The following is a 16166-nucleotide window of genomic DNA, read 5'->3' as shown; positions in this document are numbered from 1 at the left end:
CTGGTTATTAAAGCTAAAATGCATGCTAAAACATTTTTTTTAAAAGTTTTCTTTGTTGTATGAAAATATGACGTGATTTTTTCTTTAAGAAACTTGGTCGTATGCATGAAAACAAAAACATTTTTTTAAAATTTTAACAAAAATCAGGTATTTTAATACCAGATTTGTATTTTTATGATATACAAATACAGACAAATATTAATCAAAATAGCGTAGAAAAATACACGGGAAAATCACACATTTTCAAAAAATGATTTTCGAATATATATATTTTTTTCAACTGGGCCAACCCGGCCCAAAAGGAGGCTAGGCCGAAATCAACCCAAAAAATGAAATCGAGCTAGGACCTGCCCAAAAGAGAACCTACTTGTGGCTGGAGTCAACTTAGCCGCGTGGGCTGGGCTGATGTTCCAGCCCAAAAAAACCAACAGCAGGTTGTTGTGCTAAGCACAATAACCCGTTATATATAATTAGCTGGTTACTGTGCGCAACATAGTAACCAGCTAATTATTTTCCACTTTGCTGCAGAACGTGAATTGCTCACGTTCTGCATGCAAATGTTGACCACAGCAGAGGAGCCAGAAAAGGGGAAAAGATTACCTAGAGTAAGGGAGCGTGGTTCTGTCTCCGGTGGTGGCGGGTCACGACTGAGGACTGTGGTTCTTCCTCTTGTTCTGCGTGCTTCCTTTTCACGCCGCTGCGTTCCTTTTTCTTCTCCTCTTTGTCTACCTCAGCTTCCCCCTGTTTTTCTGTTCTTCTTTTATTATCTGTTGGCGACGGTGGCAGCGAGTAGGACTGCAAATGGTGATTGGGAAACCAGGTGGCAACCGCTGTGATGGTGGTTCTATGACGGTTCTTCTTCTCTGTTCCGTGTTCCTCCCTCTATCTGTTTCTGTTCTTATATTGTTCTCGTTTCTGCTTCTCCTTCTTCGATCTCTGATGATGGTGGAGCTGCTGCCGTTGGCGGTACTGCTGGGACAAAGCAGAATGACGGTGGCACAGCTTCCAATGGTGGAAGGAGAGAAACCAGAGAGAGAGATGAGTTACTGTTCTTCTCCCTTGTTCTTTTGTTTTTCTATTCTTTCCTTCTATTCTCTCATCAGTTCAAGTCTTTCCCTCTCTGTTTGTCTCTCAAACAATCCCCTGCTTCCTTCTCTCTATTCAATTATCTTCTTCAAGTTCATTTCCCATAAATTTTGCCCCCTTTGGTTTCCTTTTTTCCTTTTCCTCCCCGTTTCTGCGGCTTGCTTCCCTCTTCTCTCCGAAAAATTTATCTTCCCTATTCTTATCTTTCTCTCTACCCAAAAAATCACCCTATCTCAGATCTTCTCCTTCCCTTCTATATATAAGCAGGAAGAGAGGGAGCTCCCCCTTGCTCTGTCCCATCGTGGTGCAGGGGGGAAACGGGCTGCCTTACTCTGCAGGGTAAGGTGGCCGGCTGTGTTTGCAGGGCATAGTGTCCCTCTCTTTTATTGTCATGTTGGCAGGGTGTGGTTGTGTGGGTATGGGTTTTGGCAGAGGTTTATGCAAGTGGAAAGGGAGAGAAAGTGAGCGGGAAAAGCATTTTCAAAAACTTCTTCTTCCCTGCCTTTGCATGCGCAGGGAAGAAAGAGAACAGTGTTGTTCAAAACGACACTGTTTTGGTTTTTTTTTTAAGAAAAGAAAAATGTAATTTAGAAAAACCCAAAAATAGGTTATGACAGGTATCATGCTTTGAATTGAAAGAAAAATATTATTATTTAATAAATAGCATTGTTTTACTTTTAAAATAATCATGCCTTGACCAAACATTGATTTTAGATTAATATGGGTAAAAATTGAAAACACTAGCAATTATTTAAAGATAAACACTTGACTATTTAAGGATGGATTTGAACACTGATATCCATAAGCCATAACCATAGTTATCTAACCTCATTCGAGGACTAACTTGAAAAAAAACATGGGTTACTGAGTCATATGACTCTAGTTACATAAATCGATTTAGGTTAATCATTTTTATTAAAATTGTAGCGTCTTGTTTTTTCTTTTTTTCCTTGAATGCTGATTTGATAAGTTTAGAACAGTTTGGTTAGATCAATTGGGTCATTAAAAATGTGATCAGGTTGAATAAGTTTGACTAGGTTAATATCTTATCCAATTCAACAAGAAAGTTAGATAAAATCAAGCTCTACATCTAGTGTTTTTCTAGGGTCAACCCACCCATGGATATGGGTTGAGATTAACAACTATGACATGACAACGTCATATCCCCTAATAATAGGACACATTTAGTCTTTTTGTTTAGATAAATGTCATTTTAATTCTAAAAAAAGTGATATATTTAATGTCTTTTCCTTAAAAGTTAAAATAATATATTTTACTTCAAGAAAAATATTCATTCCATTTCTCATGATAAAATTTTATTTGTTTAGCCTATAATAAGACATTCATTAACAATAAATGGTCTTCTCCATAATCTACAATTACATTTCCTATTATATCCATCATTTCAGCATAATAAGACATGGGTCAGTTTCACTTTTTATATTAACAGTGAACTAATTGATTTTTTTTTCATTTTTTAAGTTTTTTTTAATTCAATCCTTTTATAGCCTAATTAAATAAAATTAGATTCTAAATTATAATAAAAATACAAAATGAAAAAAATGAAAAGTAAAAAGTAAAACACGGTGAAAACTACATGCTTCACACCAAATTCATGATAATTCATACTTTGATCCAAAACTTCATTTTATAGTTCCTATCTTTGAGAAAAGAGAGAAAGTCACTTGACAAGGTGAGGAGAGAGAAAATTGTCGGTTGGAAAAATTTTCAACTAACAAACTTGTTGTTCTTTGTGTCGATGTGTTTCATTCAATGAAAGGAGCTAAATGGTGGTGATTTTTTCTTTAAACATCCATGAGAAAGAAGATTAAGCTTGGTTTAGAGGTTATTTGGTTGGTTTTTTAGGTAATTTTAGGATGTTTTGGAGTTATTAGTGTTAAAGCAATCCAAATTAACAGAAAACAAATACGTACATAAGAGAGAAATAGGCTAGGGTTTTCATTAATCACAATATTCTAAAGTGTTTAATTAACCTAGGTATAAAAGGATTATATATAGGCTAAACTGAAAATATTATTCTACCTTTAATAAATAAAACAAAAAATATATATATTTCTTAACATCTCCCCTTAAACTCATGATGCAGCAGCTACAAGCATCTAGAGTTTGCCAACTAGAAAACAAAAACAAGAAATGGAATATGACTCGGTAATAAAGTCTGCAATCCACAAATAAGAAGAAATAAAACATAGAGTAATGGTGTCATGTTTGAGATGATGACGAGTAAGATGACAATCGATCTTAATGTGCTTAGTTCGTTCATGAAAAATCGAGTTATAAGCAATCTGAATAGAATTCTGGTTGTCACAATACATAGAAGTAGGATGAGAAAGAGAAACTATCATATTAACAAGTAACAAACGTAACCAAACAATCTCATTCAGAATGTAACATACCTGAGGAACTATAAGGCAACTGACTTACGGAAGAAGAAGCAGACATTGCTTGTGACTGTAAGGAGAGAAACTTTTAAAATTACTCAGCAAGAGTACTAGGATCGGTGATAAGGCCTTATGAAACTACTGTTGCAGTATTGTGGTGTCATGGTTTATAACTCTGAGGTGGTTTATGAGCATAAGATTGTGACTGACTGCCAGACTTTCAAGCTTGATTCTGTTGTCTCAACTTGGGACACTGAGCCTTCCAATGACCTTTCTGCTTACAGAAATTGCACTCATTAAAGGCAATTCTTGTGTAAGGCTTATTCTGATGATTAAAGAATGACTTGGAGGGTGCTGCTAGTACAGATGGATTCAAAGCAGAAAGAATTCCCCTTTCAAAATAAGATTGAAGACGTCTTTTTTCAGTCAATAACTCACTGACAACAGAGTGAATAGAAGATAGTGGAGAACGATGTAGAATTGAACCTCTGAGTCCTTCAAAATCACTATAAAGTGCTGTTAAAAATTATACCAATTGTTGTTGTTTCCTATTATCAATATAGGCACTACATGCCTTTAATTTTGCCAATTCTGTAAAAGTCAATTGATCCCAAAGATATGTCATTGCAGAATAGAACTCTTGAATACTCATATTCTTCAAGAGCAGAACTCATATGTTATTCTCTAACTAATATTACTTCACAAAATTTGATTGCGTGAATAACCATTGTAGATGATCATAAACCTCTTTTGTTATCTCATACTTCGCTAACTACGTACTTATGGAATGCTCAATAAAATTGTTAATCCAAGTGATGATCTTTGCATTGTTTGCTTCTCATGCATCTATCAAAGCAGCATCCCCTTCCTCAGTATTTTTCGGTACCACTGACATGTCTCCACATCTTTTTACCCTTAAGAAAATTTTGCATTACATAACTCCAATACAAATAGTTCTTCCCATCCAACCTCACACTCACAGATTGAAACAAATCATCTCTTTCAGTAGCTGTAATCAACAATCACAGAGAACCAGAATGCAAAAGCAGCGAAAAACAAAATACTAAATTGTAAAAACTGAACAGATATCGTAGAAACTAAACAAATATCTTCTCGAAGTAATATGATTACTCCAAAAATAAAAAAAAATACATAAACAAAACGCAAAAACCAAGTTGTAGAAACCAAAGAGAGGGCGAAATACAAGATTCACAGAAATTAAAAGGAAGACAAAATACTAGATTTATAGAAACATAACGAATATCATTGTAAAAAACCATTAAGTGGTTTGGAGAATGCTTATGGTATTTTAGATGTGTTTTTGGATAAAAATAGATATAATAGTAGAATTTTCAACCCAATAAATCCTATCTTTATTTTCCAAGGCACCACAATAGTAGTTGTAATTTGAGCTATAACCCAATAGACGAAAAGTAGCTTGTTATTTTTTTTTTTAAAAAAAAAAAGAGGTGGATGCTTGTCTTCTACCTTTGTATAACGTACGTTATAAATATACGCGTGTGAAGTAACGTAGTCATTACTGAAAATATATTTCTATATATAAGTCAAAGCATTTTCTTACAAGTTTGTGTACACAAAACTCGCGAAATAAATATACAAGGAAGCACGTATAAAGCTTAACATAGTTGGATCAACAATTTTCTACATCCACAAACTACAATTATCAAAATAGAGGCTACAATTACTCATGCAACCACTGTAATAAATTATGGAAGGATTTGGCTATGGAAGGTAAAGAAGATGAAAGCTGGTTATCTCTCTCTCTCTCTCTACAAATGAACAACTTTTTCTGGAAGCTGCAGAATATGAGGGGTTCAAGGAAATTGAACGGTGTCGATAGAACATGGGGGAAGTGAAGGCTACGTTGACGGCAGTAATCCCCATGACAACATTTTAGAAGCTGGAAGTGGTCTTCAGTCAAATCAATCCAAGATCTTTTCAAAATTCAATTTTGATTATGTTTAAAATTTGAATTTCTAACATTATTTAAAATGAAATAATTCAGAACTTGGTTAGCTGTGGAAAATTGTAGTCTACCTCGAATCTGCTCATAAATTATTTCTTTTATTTCAGTTAGGTCTCTTTCCTTCGTAATTCAACTCTTTCAATATAATACACTTCTTTCAATTACATCCCTTAGTTTCACAATTAGGAACACAAACTACCCAACTTCTTATAGTTAAGCCCTTTCCGAGTTTTGCGCTGGCTACAATCACTATCCAAAACTCAATTACCCCTGAAATAATATCATCAAAGCTTACAAAACTCGCTACATGATTCTCTCACCAGAAAACCTTAAATCAGGAGCTCCTGTAGGACTGCCAAACAAGCCACAATGCTGCTACAAAAGGGATATTCTACGTTGCAAACTTTTCAAGGATGTCTCAACAGGCAAAACTATAAATTTTTCGTACAAGTCTTTCATTACTCTTGCCGTAAAATCAAACTTCTCATGCTCTAGTTTATATAAATATTGTTATGCACAAGGAAAGAAATTCCATCTAACAAGGAATTCTAGACTAGTAGGAAAATCTAAACACTACTTTATTGAAATCTGAAACACAATATAATGCTGGATATCTTCCTATACGAACATTTCATTGTCGAAGCCTATAAGGTGTCGTTGGAGGTTGAAAGAGACTTTGATCAGCCCTAAAATGTTACTGTTGCGGTGAAAGTAAGAACACTACTGATAATAAAATATAGCTAAAGTTCTTATGCGAATAATTAATTAAATGTTCAAAACTAAAAATAGTCATCTCATACGTCTAAAAATAGCTAAAGTCCAGGCTCAAAGTTAGCCGAGTACACCTAAAGAGCTATCATAAAAGCAAAACAGCAGGGGGCGGTAAGCAGGGCGGTCTAAGGAGTTAGAAGGATGACCTGGATTCTCTTAATACAAGGGAAGAAATGAATGGAAACAAGAAACAAACAAACAAACAAAGAGGTCTCACTGTACTTGTTATTTTCGCTAATTACAATGCTACAGCCTATTGTTAACAGGTTTTTAGGTGCTAAAAAATCATCTTCAGTACGTAATCATACAATATTAAAATCTTTAGGAGTCAAGATAGATATATATATATATATATATATATATAGGAGAATGTGTCCAGGAAAAAAATATTCCAAATGAACATTTACCCTCGTAAGCTTTTTGTTTGTTTGTCTGTTTGTCACTTTACAGAGAGTATGACTGTATCAGTATCTCCCGCTCTTTCTCGATCCAGACACCAAATTGACTTGAGTATCAAAAAGCTGCCCTCTAAAGTATAATAAATTTCACCAACCCTTTTCTTTCCCCTCGCCACTTTCAACCACTCCTCCAATCGACACACCACGACGACGACCATGCATTTTTAAAGAGACATGGCACGTGAAAATGCATTTTCAGGTTGAGAAGTTGGGAGTGGACTCAGATGGGGTGGAGAGCAAATTAAGAGTTTAGGAAATTAATATTGTTGGGTTTTGTTAGTAGCTAGTATTTTGATTGATAAACTAATAGTTATTATATGATCGAAAGGGTGGAGTCGACAACCTGGGTTGGAGATACAGTATTTGACATTTACGTGTTGTTTCTATCGAACACACTTCTCTCTCTCTCTCTCTCTCTATATATATATATAGAGAGAGAGAGAGAGAGAGAGAGAGACACACACACACACAATTTTCAAGACTGTGAAAGCGTTGAAATATGTAGCCAGTATCGTCCTCTCCGTTTGTCACTCTGATGTACAGTATTTGGAAAGATAGAGAGGCATGGACCAGATGGTGGTGGAGCCTTTGGATGTGTTATAGAGGTGATAGCATGGCAGCACTTCTTACGGGCACCTTCCGACCCAACCTCACATGAAAAAAATAATCCCTGATTCTGGCTGTACAGGTACTTACTAATCATTCCATAATCGTTAAGGTTAATTAATTGCGATTAATAATGTCTATAATCAAATGGTCACGGACCATTGTATCAAAAAACTGATGAAAACAAGTGCCCGCACCCCTGCCTTACCACGATTCAAGGCAGCTGTGAGGAGTAAAGCACCATAATTTTAAAAAGAAAACAGCTAGCATTTCGAGTTAATTGTATTTTAAAAAGCAGAATGTGACTCTGATTCTTCCACGCCATGGCTTAACTATACTATTTTCATTGACTTAATTCTGTAAGTGTCAAAGGTCAAGAATCCCACTGCTTGATTTACCGATTGAAAGTCTTGTCTGATGGAATGCTAATTAATCTGTTTGTGTTGTGAAACACGCGGAAAATTTACATGCAGTAGCCTAAAAAATCTTCATTTGACTATTAACAGTACTGGATCCAATTTTAGTGTCATTGAAAGAATTGATAAGAGACGGACATTTTAGGTAAGGCATCTTTCAATGTTGCCGATTTAACATATACTGGCAATTTATTACTGCAACTACGAGTACCGTGCATAGTACACATGGTGATTTGTGACCAAATAAGCAATTAATTAGAACCTCACGATCCATTCCACTAATAATTTCAAACGAGGCGAGAGGCATATCGAAGAGAGAGAGGAGAGAATGGACCCAAGAATTTTTAAGGCGATGTGCATAGGAAGATGATGGTTTTGCCAAGTCTCTATCGGGACACCGAGAAAGTAGATGACAGTTTTTAATAAGCCAAATAAATCTTTATCTCAAGGTCACCATTTGTTTCCTTCCGTCAACAACAATAATTTTAATAGAGTAATGTTACATTTCTATCACTTTGTTTGGTTTTTTCAAGAGTAAGTAGCAAGGTCAACTTGGATCCAAGAGCATGAAAAGCTGTTGTGGTAAATAAATTAAATATTCAACCATAAGCTAGGATGCTGTATGCTGAATCCCCCATGCCATACTCTTACAAAAAAAGAAAAAAAAAACAGAGAGATTAACGAGAATCATGTAAACAACGTCTTTGATCCTTAATTCTATCGCATATCATAGAAAACAAGTGAGTTGTGAGCGTCAAACAAGCTCAGTATGTCACATCGAATAAGTGCTCAAAAAACAGTTTCTCACCGAATGAAAACGACAAAGTAATTAAGTTTTACATGGTTCTCTCTCATCCGAGTTAGTGAAGTTTACCACTCGCACAAAACTCAAAACTCCGTAAGTACTTCATTTTGTCAAATGTATTTTGCATTTTGTTTTCTATAATTCAATGGAAAATTTTAAAAACGTCCTCACACAGCTGATCTTGTTAACAAGGGAGCTAACTTATATTTAAGAAGTTGAAAGAGAAAATTGGATTTAGTTATGAAACAACAGAGAAGGAGAGAACAAAACTACGTTCAACATTAAAGAACACTCCATGGTTTTAGCTTCAATGTAAATCTAAAAAGAAAAAAAAGAAAAAAGAAATTGAAGCAACAAGAAGGAAGGTAGAAAGGCAAAGTGAAAAGGAAAGCGTGGACCCCTGGCTCTATCTGTCGGTCATCGCCTCGGATTTCTCGCCTCTGCCTAAAAAGTGACACGGCAGACGAGGGTCCATTCTTTCATGCCCAATTTTTATTTTTATTTTTATTTTTAATTCTTCTACTTAGGGATTACTATATTCTACTGTACCGTTTAATTTTCTCATTCCAATCGCAATTAATTGATTCGAAAAAGTGTAGATATATATATATATTAAATGGGCCTTTCCATTGTCGGGCAGCTCAAAAACTCAACCACTCCTCTGACCCAATTCTATGCCTCCTTTACTTTGATTCCTTTACTATCTTCTTATCAATTATTTTATAATCATACAATAGGTTTTCTTAGCATAGTACACACCATTCTACGGTCCATAATGGGTATTTAATTTCTAGGTTACATAGTACAGTAGACAGCACAGTTACAGTCAACAGTGTTCGTGTTTGATGACACCATCCAACCATCATCTAATGGTGGGTTTCACTTGGGTACGTACATGTTCAATCTCTTACGAGGTGTTACCATCACAGTCATCTGGCAAATCCAACGGTGGATAAGGGTTTCCATAACAGAGACATGTTTCATGGAGTCCACCCCTCTATTTTAGTAGTGGTGGCATGATATGTATGAACATGAAAGTGAATGGGTTCTTATTAGAATAGTATTTGATTTGTTTTTTTAGAGATGATGGGAGGGAGGGAGGGAGGGAGGGAGAGAAAGGTGCATGGGGTCGTGGTCATTTCTGGAACTGAGAAACCCCAGCTGGTAGGGGCGGGTCTGCACCTATCTTTTGTCTTTTTTAACGTTGGCTTTCCACTCCTTTTACTCTTCTTAATATAGCCCCCATACCATATCATTCTCTTCATCATCACCAATCTTTCTCTCTCACCAACCCCCTTCAAGATAGGCGAGACTCTTGGGGGATAAAGTGAATAGTTTGAGAATCACCGGCACGCACACACACGAAATCAAATTCCATATATCTCCCTCTTTCACTTGGAAGAATTGATCAAGATTTGCTAACAAAGGTAGCTTCTTTTTTGAGGGGAATGTTGTCTGGCTCGAGGACTTTTTCTTGATCAATCTAATCGAACTTTCTACCTGTAGATCTAGTATCTTATTTAAGATTGATCACGTATTAGGGTTGTCGGACCAGGCTTCATTCCCCCCAATCATTGCTTCCATCTCAAGGGCTTGATCATGGGCTGTTGCATGTACAGGTTTGATTTTTAATCATCCTTTTTTTTTCTTTAATTGGTTTTGTATATCGTAATCTTGCTCGGGGTAAAAAACCTGGGAGTTTTTTAATCATGAGTTTTTTCATTTTAGTCTTTAGGGTTGTTGGTATATATGCAGATTGGTGTAATCATGATGTGTTTTGACCATGCTGAGAACTAAGAAGCTTCATCATTACTCTTTTTCTGGTTTGCTTTTTCTCTGATCATGTGATGATGGTGTTTTTTCTGTCAGTCTACAACCTTCGAAGGCTCGGCATTATTAGGCAGATTTTTCCCATGATAGCTTCATCATGTATCTGATCTGTCTGTTTGTGCTATTTTCAGATCTGGCTTTCAACTTTTGGTGGAAATGATACTTCTATTCTTCTCTCTTCTTACTCGTTCTGTTTTATAGTGTCTCATGCTGCAGTTGTTTCTGAGGTTTGGCTCTGATCTCCAAATCAATATTTTACAGAGAAAAGGGCATGTGCTGTGTGCAGATGTACAAGCAAGAAAGTGATGCGCTTTCTGTCATTGTTTGAAGAGTCTCTCGATTATCTATAGAAAGAGATAGAAAACTTGGTGGTACTGAAAATCTAGACGTACTTGCATACTCGTGATATGAATTTTGGATACAACATTTTGGCTCAGATATTTAAAGTTTTCTATAGTCGTGCCCTTGGTTTCTTTGCTTCCTCTTTCAGAAGAGTTTTGCTGTTTTCTAAAATCAAAGCTGGATGTTTGAACATGGGTAACTTCCTATGCATGCCTGCCTGCCTACTTATGAAGTGTGCTATATTCTACCTGTTTCTTGGCCTCTTTTCCTTTGGGTTGAGTAGGGGTAAACATTATTGTTGTTGTTATTATTATGCTTTCCCTTGAACTGCTGTTAAATGCCAAGAATATTTTAAATTGAGAACAATTATGTTATTGCCAGGAGTTTGTGCCCGCGTGTTTTGTGTCACTCTCACATTACATGAAACAATCTGTCTTGGCAAAGTTATCTCTCGATTACATTTCGAATTCTTTTCGAACAAAGAGATATTGTTGTGAACTCCTCAGTTAAAGCCTACTGGTCTAAAGTTACAAGTTCCCATTCCTGATAGCTCACAAAATCCTCTTGTTTCTTAATTTTAACTCTACTAGCTAGAAATGAATGGATAATGATTCTTGTTTCACCATTTGATTATATATGCCACGCGTTAAATAGCAGGTTCATAAAGTCTCCCCGCAATGTGGAATATGGATCGATGTCATACTTTTCCAGCGTAAAGCTTGATTGCTTTCTAGAGGATCAGTATGCAGGTAAAACCTCTTGTTTTCAGTGAGCTTTTTTCTATTTCTTGTGTAGCTATTGTATTGCTAAGGCCAAGGGATGACATGGGTGTTTGAATTTTTGTGAGCATTGTTATTCCATCGTGCTTGCCTCCTTGCCCATCATTTGCCTTGCTTTTCTCATGTGAGTTTACTAATGAAATCCTTGCTAAAAGATGAAAAGACAAACATTATGATTTGAAAGATGGCCAAACGTGTCACCTATGCTCTAGGCTTATACGTTTATACATGCCAGTTGTATATGGGCCTAAATAATTAATCTTCTCTCTCTCTCTTCCGCACTAGCATTCATGGAAACACAACAATTAAAGAAACTCGCATAGAGTGAGAGCAAAGGCAAAATTAAGGTCAGGGAGAAGGAGCCATGAATATCCTTTTTATTCCATGTCACTGAGTAACCTAACGTTCTGCAACATATGTTTCATATTTTAAAGCTGGTTTGGAATCTAGGAAGCAAACTCCATTTTTTAATGTTATTACACACACACACACACACACAAATATATATATATATATATACACATACATGTCTGCATTTGTACCTTGAGATCAATCAGACCAAAGACCAATCTTTATGGTTTTACCTCCAGGATATGGGCGCTTAGACTTCTTTTTTTCTTTCTACCCTCTTTTCCCGTTTCAGAATTTTCCTCTAGTCCTTTGTTGAAAAGGGGATTGCATGTATGAATGCTGTCTCGTAAAGCACCGCCTTTTGGGAAATTGAATCTTTTTGACCTTTGCAAACATAAAGCAAACCACTTTCTCCCATGCTTTTATCCGTGATATTTTTTGCTTTAGTCTTTGATTTTGTGGGAGCCGAGGGAGGGGGGTCTTTGGCCATGTTGATGAATTCCTATGAAGGTTTTAATTATGACCACAATTTTCCATGGTGTGACTGGTATGTGTACAACTTGACCAAAACTCTATGAAAACTGTGTGCCATTGGATGAGAAGTTGAGGACCTTGTAAGTATATAGCTCCACAAAAGTACGTACAAGTGTCACCTAGAGCCCTAGACCTTGAAATTACTGAAGGATCCAATGAAACTTTGCCTTTCGCCCTTTTTCACTCCGCTGTCACGAGTCAGGACGGAGCATGTTGTGGAAATTGGGAAGATGGTAAAGCTACAATATTTTTCAGGCACTGTAATCTTTCCTGTTACATACATGAAGTGCAACGACCCCTGCCCTCTCAACCGAGATTGTCTCTATGACTTTCTTGTAATATCACTGTTGAGTGTTTTTTGAATGAGCATTGTCGTAATTCAATTCTGGGTTATTTTAAAAAAAATCATATTTTTTTAAATAAAAATCAAAAAATAAAATAAAGGCTGACAACGTGGAGAAAGCAGGCCGGGGAATCAAGCTGCAATTTTTTGAAGGAAATTCAAGACCTAATTGGACCCCATTATGCCTAAAAATAAAGAAAAAAAATGCAAATTTAAGGTCAAATTAAATGTTTATTGGATGAATTTGCATAAAAATTAAGTCCAAAAATATAATTATATTTTTAATAGGCTAATTTGATTTAATCATGGGCCGAACTGAAATTTAATTACGTTTAAGAATTAATTTTGGTCCAATTGAAAGATTTAATTAAGTGCAAGGACTTAATTATACTTTAAATGGGTCACATTAATTTTATTTGTGGCTAAATTGGTGAAAAATTAAGTTTAGGAGCCTAATTTGGGCTTAATTGAGGAGATTGGAATTTTAAGAAACCAAATTTCATTTTTTTTCAAGTTAATTGATTGAAATTAGGGGCCAAATTACAAGAAAATTGAAGTTTTAGAGTCAAGTAGGGGCTAAATTGAAGAAATCTGAGGTCAAGGACCATTTTGCAATAGGTGGCAAACTTTGGGGATTCAATTGACAAAAACCGGGGGTGAAATTGAAGAAATTGAAAGTTTGATGGTCATTTAGGGGTTAAATTATCAAAATCCGAGACTAAGGACCATATTGTAAAAGGCGCGTAACTTTGGGGTTTCAATTGAAGTTCATTAGGGGCTTAATTGCATTAAATCCAAAGTTTATGGTCAATTAGGGGTTCAATTGAAAGCAATTGAAAGCTAAAGGACTAAATTAAAAAGCAGTTAAATCTCTAATTTAGTAAAAAAAACGGCGTCGTTTTGCATCAAAAAGAAAAAAAACAAAGAGGAACAGACGACGCGTCGTCTGGTCACTGTTCATTGTCTTCCCCGTTTTACCCGAAAGAAACAGTGTGGGAGCTTACTTTGCAGGTGCATTTAATGGTTGATTTCTCCATCAAATCAAACAAAGCTTGCACGAAACGAATCCTCTGCAATTCCTCTACAAGCCCATATGAACGTTTCAGGATGAATGACAGTACGACAACACTGACGACAGCGTGAAGAGGTCAACTTAGGCAGTCTTTTCCTACAGATTTGACAACCTCAGGGAGGCTACTTTGAACCAACGGTTGGGATCCTTCCCAACCAAATCAAGGGCTGGAATTTTACCCCGATGTAGACAAAATTTTAACCCGGTTTGGATAAATAGAGTCTTCGTTCATGGCCTAAGAGAGGAGAAAATCGGGTCCAAAAATTGAAAAAAACCAGCCTCCTCCCCAGTTTTTTCTGCGGCAAGTCTCTCTCTCTATACTCTCTCTCCATAGTGCTCTTAGTGACTCCAAGCCACGCTGCCACCAACTTGTCTTCCACCCTCTCCGCCAAACTTATCCCTCTCCATCGAAAGCTCCTTCTTTTTCCTCCATGGCGGTAGTAACCAATCAGCACCACCATTTTCGTTTTCTTCCTTCTCCAGTAAAGGCAGCAGCAACACCGACTCCTCCACAAACATCGCCACCAGCTTCAGGGAGACTACCCAGACCACCTCCAACCTCATGCCAAGCCAGTGACAGCAGCTTCTTCTCCTGCGCAAGGTTGCCTCCCGCTTTGCTCCGCCATCTGCAACTGTGAAGTTGCATACAGAACATGAACTTACTGTTCATGTTCTGCAATTAATATATAATATTATATTATATACTTCCTTTTAAGAAAACAAAAAAAATCCAAAAAAATTCAAAAAATCATTTTAAAAAAATTTGTGATTTTCTCAAATATTTTTTCTATCTATTTTGCATAATATCGGGTTGTATATTTATATTGTAAAATACAAATCTAGTATTAAAATACCCGATTTTTCTCTAAAATATTTTAAAAAAATAAAAAAAATTTCAAAAAAATATTTGGTTGCATACGGCTAAATCCTTAAATTTTTCTAAGCATATTTTTCATTACAAAAACAAAAATTGTATTTTTTTTCATGTTTAAAAAATTAAAAAATGGATATTGTAACCAATTTATGATTATCCATTAGGATTTGGCCAACATGTCAAAAATCTTTTTTTCAATTTTTTTTTAAGATCCTGATGTAGACTTTAATATTTGTGGGTTGTAAAATTACACGATAAAGTATACCCTCAAGTATTAAAGATACAAGGTGTAGAAATGCAATGCTAAAATTCAGACTTTAGGACAGTTAGGATTTAACCCAATAAAATAGAGACTTTCTCATGAAGAGAGATATGTCTTGAGCCTTAGAAAAGACCAACAGAAACTCAACTCAAAAGAAAAAAAACAATCAAACCACAATGCAGCTTACCTTAGGTAGGGTGCACTAGGGGTGATGCGTCTTTCCCCTTACACAACCAGTCCCTTACTCAAACTCTCGCAGACCATAGGTTCCTAATGACCATAATATTAGGTGGCGACTCCTAAACATTAATTATAATTTTATGATTACATTCAATAACCTTCCCAACACATCACATCTCACACAGGAGGCATGACAAAGAGCTTCCGCCGTCACCAGACAACGTCACCCCACAATAGGCAGCACAAATCCTTTTATAGACTCATTAACAAAAACTATATTGAACATGTTCAACGCATCCAAAAAATTTTCAGAAGCATTTATTAATAGAACCATAGTTATTAAATCTGTTCGGGTGTTGACCCAGCTAAAAGGCCGGGTTTCAAGTTTCATGGGTAAAGACATATCTCATATTAAAAATATTTAAAATTTAACATTTCATATGAAAAAATTAAAAAAAATATCCATGTTGTAAATAATAATATTTTAAAAAAATTATCTCATATTAAAAATATATTATATTATATTTTTAAATTACAGTATTTTAAAAAAAAAACATCTTATGACTTAGACTAATAAGCACAGGAGCAAATATAACCACAGGAGCAACAATTTTTTTTTTTTGTGCGGGCTTTTAATCTCATCATCATCTCCTCACAAAGTTTATCTACCCTCTCTAGCTTTATCACAAGCAACCAAACACCACACAAACCCAGAAATTGAAAACAGTGTCCTACTTATTGCCTCTCTCTCTCTCCTGAAACTGTGAGTTTAGTCCCTTTTAACCTTTAATTTCCTTCAAGTTACAGTCATCAATCGTCACTCCGCAACTCGATCACTAGGTGCTCAGTGGTCTTCTTGAAACTTCCCAACTGTCGCAGCTTTCGATTGGGGCAGCCTCGAGCATCCAGTATATGACATTAAGGACTATTCCTCCATGGAGTAGTCCACTCATAGAACAAGCATGTAAGCGAAGCAAGAAAACGACTTTCCATTTTTTAGATCCCTCATCTGGTCAACAATACACATTCTTTTATTCAATAAATACATCTCATGCCTGGAACGAGTTC

The 16166-nt window shown here is 35.9% G+C and overlaps 1 long non-coding RNA gene across 2 annotated transcripts; it reads left to right on the top strand.

Annotated features, from left to right (window-relative positions):
• The first annotated feature begins 9131 nt into the window (after window positions 1-9131).
• LOC133681684 (uncharacterized) lies at window positions 9132-12677 on the top strand. 2 transcript variants are annotated; one of them, XR_009836548.1, is made up of 2 exons: window positions 9132-11452; window positions 12281-12677. It is a non-coding gene; the product is annotated as an uncharacterized LOC133681684 (long non-coding RNA). The 2 variants fall into 2 exon arrangements; XR_009836547.1 differs by lacking the exon at window positions 12281-12677 and adding an exon at window positions 11768-11953.
• Window positions 12678-16166: the final 3489 nt, after the last annotated feature.

The sequence above is a fragment of the Populus nigra genome, chromosome 2 (genome assembly GCF_951802175.1).
Source record: "Populus nigra chromosome 2, ddPopNigr1.1, whole genome shotgun sequence".
Lineage (NCBI taxonomy): Eukaryota > Viridiplantae > Streptophyta > Magnoliopsida > Malpighiales > Salicaceae > Populus > Populus nigra.
This window is presented reverse-complemented; position numbering and strand designations above follow the sequence as displayed.